Raw genomic sequence first — 6,559 nt, 5'->3', positions numbered from 1 at the left:
TTGTCGCCTCGTACGACACGCTAGCTTCACGTCAGTCCTATTCTTCTCAATGCCGGGACTGCACGGCAGATATATTATAATCATATACACGCACATATATATTATTATATATCGTCGGTGTTATTCACAAATCGGCTACTTGCAGAAATACAAATTTTACAGGGAGGACAAAAAAACTGATTATTGTTAAAACCCGCAACGTAATCTTACATATTATTATTTCTGTATAAAAGGTTAAGATATAAGTGTTGGGATCAAATACTACTTGATTTTTTCATAAATACCGAAACCGACAGTTTTATTTTGCACGTAACCGGTTATGGGATGACCAAACAGAAATGTGAAGCACAATGCATGCAGGTGGTCCGTTCTCTGCACTAAGCCGGTTCGAGCATGACGCTTCCACGCACAGCCGTGACACGAGGCGCCAAGTAGCCGCTTAGGCACAGCTTGTGTGTGCTACTGTTCGCTGTCATTGGCCTAACAAGTATAGATCTACATGGACGACGGCGACGATGGCAAGTTATAGATCTAGTATTTAAAGTAATGTCTTAATAACTATAACGAAAGCAGACTGGTTAAAACAAAATGCTTTAGAATGACAAGTTCAGTGCTTGGACTGGCCCTTTGTTAATAAATTAATTAACCCTAATGGTTGAGTGTAAGCCTGGTTACTGGGAGGTGTGGGTTCGAACTTTGTTGCATGTTGTTTCAAAATTTAGACTTTATATTTTTAATATTCTAGCAGCACTCTCGCCTAATATTTGCCATTATGTTACCAGCACTAGGGGAAATCGTTGACCCGGTGTCTGAAGGCCATTACTGTGAACATTTGAAATGGTAAAGGTTTAACGCCCCTATCAACATTGTTAGGTTATTTTAGAGGAGGGGTGGGGTGGGGCGCTATATCTGCCCGTGGGAAATTTAGCTGTACTACGAGAAATATCGCAATGCGTCAGGTCGTAAATGTATTGTATATATAGAATTGTTGATAAGATGACCGCTATGTGTTTACAAAAATAGCACATAAAGCCCCAAACCACCCCAAACGACAGGTCAAGACTTTTTATTAAGTATTGTCTAAGAAACCTCCGATTTTGTTTGATATCATCCAAGAGCTGTGCCTTGGTATGGCACACGTTGGCCCCGGGGTTCTAATCTGGATCGGAAGGGGGTGGGAAAGGGGTTATGGGTTCGATTCTGAGCTGAATTATAATAAGATTTAAAAGTTGGTTATTTAATTTGCATCTTATTGTCTGGGGCATGGTTGAAAGACTTTATTGACAAGTATCGTTTGATTGCGCCTAGCTGGGGTTCGTTTCTTCCTGTGCATTTAGCTTTCTTCACTTCTCACTCTTGATTCCTGTATAATAAACAATGAAAAAGTATAAGCTACATAGATAACAAAAAATCACATTTAAATTCAAAGATTGTGAGTCTCTACTTTCCCGATCGAAGGTAAAATGTATGGTAGTCAACTGGCATAACCTCTTACACAGTTTGGAGATGTAAGTATTTTTTTTTTCATTTTCCTGGAGCTATTGTAGACAATCTAAGATATGCAGACGACACAGTCCTAATAGCAGAAGATAAAGAACACCTACAGAATCTATTAAATGTCATCGTACGAGAGAGTGACAACATTGGCTTAAGCCTAAACATCAAGAAAACCGAAACAATGGTGATAAGCAGAAAAACTCCAACCCCAACATGCAAAAATCAAAATCAATGATACCAACGTCAAGCAAGTATAACATTTTAATTATTTGGGGGCCATAATATCATCAGATGGGAGATGTCACACCGAAATTAAAAGCCGCAAATACCAAGCAAAAGCAACCTTCCACAAAATGAAACAGATACTAAAAAACATCAATCTGTCACTGGAAACGAGAAAAAGAGTACTTAAAAGTTACATCAAGCCAATCCTATTATACTGGTGCGAAGCATGGGCAATCAATAAATAGCTGAAAAGAACAATTGTGGCGACAGATTTATGGTTCATAAGACGCATGCTACGCATCCCATGAACAGGTAGAAAAACAAATGAAGAAGTCTTGGTTGAAGCAAATTGCAGCAGACAGCTTATGACGAATATAAGAAAGCGACAAGCAAATTTCTTCGGACACACAAGGCGGAAAGAAGCATTGGAGAATATTGTGACCACAGGCAAGTTTGATGAAAAGAGAGGCAGATGCAGACAAAAGGAAGGAATGATAAACAACTGCCTCTACTGGTACCTGGAAAATACAAACAGCTTAAACCCGCACCAAGCTGGCTTAAAAAAAGGTAGCAACACAGAAGATCAACTTTTTAAACTGTGTCAAAACATCCAGGATGGATTTCAGGAGTCTAAACACACTGTCACCATCTTTGTAGATCTCCAACAGGTGTACGACAGAGTGTGGAGAAAATACCTACTCATGAAATTGAGGGACCTCGGGATACATGGCAAACTTTACAAATGGATCAAATTCTTCCTGTCGGATCGAAACATTGAAACCAAGGTAAACAATGCTCACTCATCAAGAGAAGTACTCGAGGAAGGCCTACCTCAAGGTTCCTGTCTGAGTTGCACTTTGTTCCTGATCTTCTTTAATGATGTAACGAACGTGCTAAAATCAGAAAAGACTCTTTATGCCTATGATCTTGCTCTCTGGCAGACACATCACAGCACGATAGTAGGAGCAGGGAAATTAAATGAAGACCTCAAGAGGCCAGAAATGGAAACTTAAAATAAACTGCACGAAAACAGTATACACCATCTTCACGAAGAGCCATAAAGCAGCCAAAGAAAATCTCAAACTAAAGATAGGAAATGAAAGTCTCCTCAAAGAACAACATCCAACTTACCTAGGAGTCCAAGTGGAGAACATAAGGAGCTAGCAAGGAAAAAAACAAAAACAACTCTAACTTCTAAAGAAACTCGCAAGCAGTTCATGGGGATCAGACAATCTAACTCTGAGAGCTCTATACCTGGGTTATATCCGATCTTCCCTGGAATACAGCAATATCCTACTCACTATGTGCAGTACAACTACTTGCAACACCCTTGACAAGGTCCAAAACAATGCCCTTCGTTTTATAAATGGTGGCCTGAGATCCACACCTACCTCCGCATGCTGAATCCTTTCAAATGTTGAACCCCTTGGAATCCGCAGAGATAAGGCAGTTTTGGAGCTACACGAAAGAACTAAAAGAATGTGCCCCAACCACCCAAACAAGAAATTATTAGAAACATGGAAACCAAAGAAACGAATTCAACAAAAGTCAATCATGCATCACATCACAGAACTAATGGAGAGTGACCATCCACTACAAAACAGTAAAGAAATCAAAAGAGTGAACCAAAACATCCCTGCCCACCTTTCTTTAAAAAAGCCAACCATCACAACATCTCTCCGAGACAAGAGCACAAAATTTTAAGACCCAGTGTCGCTGATGCTTGCATCACATCAAACAATCGACAGCTATTCAGATGACTGGATACACGTCTATACGGACGGCTCAGCATTCAAAGGCACAACCAAAGCCAGATATGGAATACTAATACAGTACCCAGATGGAAGTTCCCATGAGATCTCTGCAACCTGTGGAGAGAAATGCAGCAACTACGATGCAGAAATGACGGCAATAGAAACAGCACTGTACCATCTCCGCACAGTTTTTGACACTCATCCTGGAAAAGCACAGAGTGTTGTGATTTTCACTGACTCACTATCAGTCTTACAAGCCATAGAAAATGATAATCATCTAAACGAAGATTTGACTCATATACTGTTAGGCTCCCATCATCTGATAACATTCTGTGGTATCAACCTAGTAATGTAGTGGGTCCCGGGACACTCAAACATACCTGGAAATAACAGAGCAGACACACTTGCCAAACGGGGATCTAGACAGGAACACCTCAACATTCCAACTTCAAACAACATTGCAAAACAAATCATTAAAATCAACAACAAACAAGATTGGATGAACAGATGGGCCCTGGGAAAGACAGGCAGAGCAGTTTTCAAACATATGACCACAACAAAAATGAATGACAATATCAACCATATACAGCGAAAGAAACAGACCACGATCTTCCGCCTACGAACAGAACATATACAGCTAAACTTCCACCTGAACAGAATAAACCCGGAACTTACCCCCAATGTGTCCCTTGTGTGACTATGCATATGAGACTGAGGATCATCACCTGTTCCACTGCACTGCCCTAAATGACATCAGAGCTACCCCTCTCCCTCCGAGACCTAACATTGACAACACATTCTATGGAACATTACACTAAATTACAGCAACTGCAGCAAACCTGCAATTATTACTACATGACATTGGACAGAAGGGCGAGAGCCCTACTGTTGCGGGATCGATAACAACAACAACAACAACAACAACAACAACAACAACAACAACAACAACAACTGGAGGTGGTCAGTTCAAGGGTTGATCGAAGTGTTCTCTCCATCCGTTAAGTTGTCCTTCTGGGTTGAAGAAATCTTTCCCTCTTTGTTTTTCACTGGTGAAGTGGGCTTGCAGAACCTACCTGAAAGAATTTTTGTTGTCTATTGTACTACAATCCGCAAGCGTCCGTCTTTTGCTGCTTTCTCGGCCTTTTCGGCCAGTCCATTCTGGTCGGTATTCTTGTCCTCCTTGATGGAATCATTACCGCACGGTTTACTTCGGTGTGCTCTTGTTGTGCAGCGAGTTTCTCAGTTCGGGTACAGCTGTTGTTGACTTGGGCCTTCAGCTCTCTTCTTCTATTGTCTTTGTCTAGAGAGTCCTGAGAAATCCATTCAAACGCAGACGCGCTGTCACTTCGGCCGTCAGAACTTCCGTTAACGAAAGGTAGATTAAGCTTCATATAGCCTAGGCTAACACACGGCGTTTTGTTTAGCACTGGCGCTAATGGCAAAGCGGCGTTGCAAATAGGCACTTCCAAAAAAAAAAATTCACCTGCAGAGCCAGAAGTCAGGGGCAAGTAACTCTGGCTTTTAAAGTAACTGATGTAAACAAACAACTGCCATCAAAGGTATGACTGGTTCTAGTAGTACAAGAGTGACCAATATTATCATTAACGGCCAAAGATACTTTTTTTTATATTCGAATACTGAATATAAGAAAGTTGAAACTAAAATGAAACTTTCAAAGGATATTGAAAAATGTGGTGGGCTTTGGTCCTCCTCCAATGTGATAAAAAGAGTGAATTCGTATCAATCCAAGAAGGAAAACATTGATTGAAGAAAGCGTAGGTCAAGTACTAGAAAATCGTGATCGATTGGCGGGGGGGGGGGGAGAAGGTCGGTCATTTACCCTGACTCTGTGTGCAATACCCAGTAGTCACTGGGTGCAGAATTAAAAAGATAAGTTCACTTAGCAGCAAGGCAAGGTGAAATAATAATTAGTATGGGGCTCCTCAGAAGAAGGATATTATTATGATTGTTGCTCCTGCCAAGTTCAGTGGCTCAGAAGCCAATGTTACTTTGAACTTCAGTTGTGAAATGAAAAAAATGAAATCTTGTTGTTGACTAAGAATATTGCTGGTCTGGTAATTGGTAATATGGCATGGTATCGTAAGGAGTTCACTTATTATGTACTTTGCCTACGTTTTGCAGTCTCTGTCACCTTTTATACTTATGGTGTCGAGGCGAGAAGCAAACAGCTTTCTCTTGATTGTTATGTATGGTTGTATAATAATATATTATTTTTGTTTAATGTTTCTCCTACTGCTCCAGCAGTTGAAAACATCTCAGTGTTGTTGATTTATTATTGTTATTACTGTATTCCTCCTTTCCTGCCCAGCTTCTTCGTGTGTGTGGTTGTTGTTTTTTTAATTAATCAAATGTAGTTGATTTTACACCCCCGTCCTGTCTGTTCGAGCCAACCTGGGCTGAGGGAGATACTACATTACAGTAGAAAGACAGAGATACTATACTGTTCAAAAAAAGAAACACATAATCAAATTGACCATCGTGTATAATCGTATATAGCACTGAATAACTTGTGATATAAATGAAGGAAAGAAAGTACATTTTGAAATTTTATTCGTTGCTGTTTATTGATTATCAACAAAGTTGAACTGATTTTGAACAATCAATTGGATGCTCCAATCTGTCCGTCCAAGGGTGGCCATTCAGTACCGGGTGTAGCCTCCTGCTATCTGGAGTACCGCTTGACATCTTCTACTAGAAGTTCTAGGCATGGAGGCGATGAGACGACGAATGTTGGATACATGTAGTAGTTTTGCCCTCCACTCTTCATCCAAGGCAGCAAACAGTTCATCAGGAGTGGCAGGGGCGAAAACCATGTTCCGGAGACGTCTGTCCAAAACATCCCAAATGTGTTCTATAGCGTTTATATTCGGTGAATTTGAAGGCCATGGGAGGGTCTGGATATTGTTCCTAGCCAGATAGTCTCTATTTACTCGGGCAGTATTTTGTTTTTGTAAAGTGTTTTACGGCGCTCGCAACTGCATAAGGTCATATGAGCGTGCGGGACACACTTAATATTTTCAGTTGGTTGGAAATTTCGAATTTTGCCCGGGTGGCGGCCGAAG

The sequence above is a fragment of the Aplysia californica genome, unplaced genomic scaffold, assembly GCF_000002075.1.
Source record: "Aplysia californica isolate F4 #8 unplaced genomic scaffold, AplCal3.0 scaffold00024, whole genome shotgun sequence".
NCBI lineage: Eukaryota > Metazoa > Mollusca > Gastropoda > Aplysiida > Aplysiidae > Aplysia > Aplysia californica.
Note: the sequence above shows the minus strand (reverse complement) of the source record.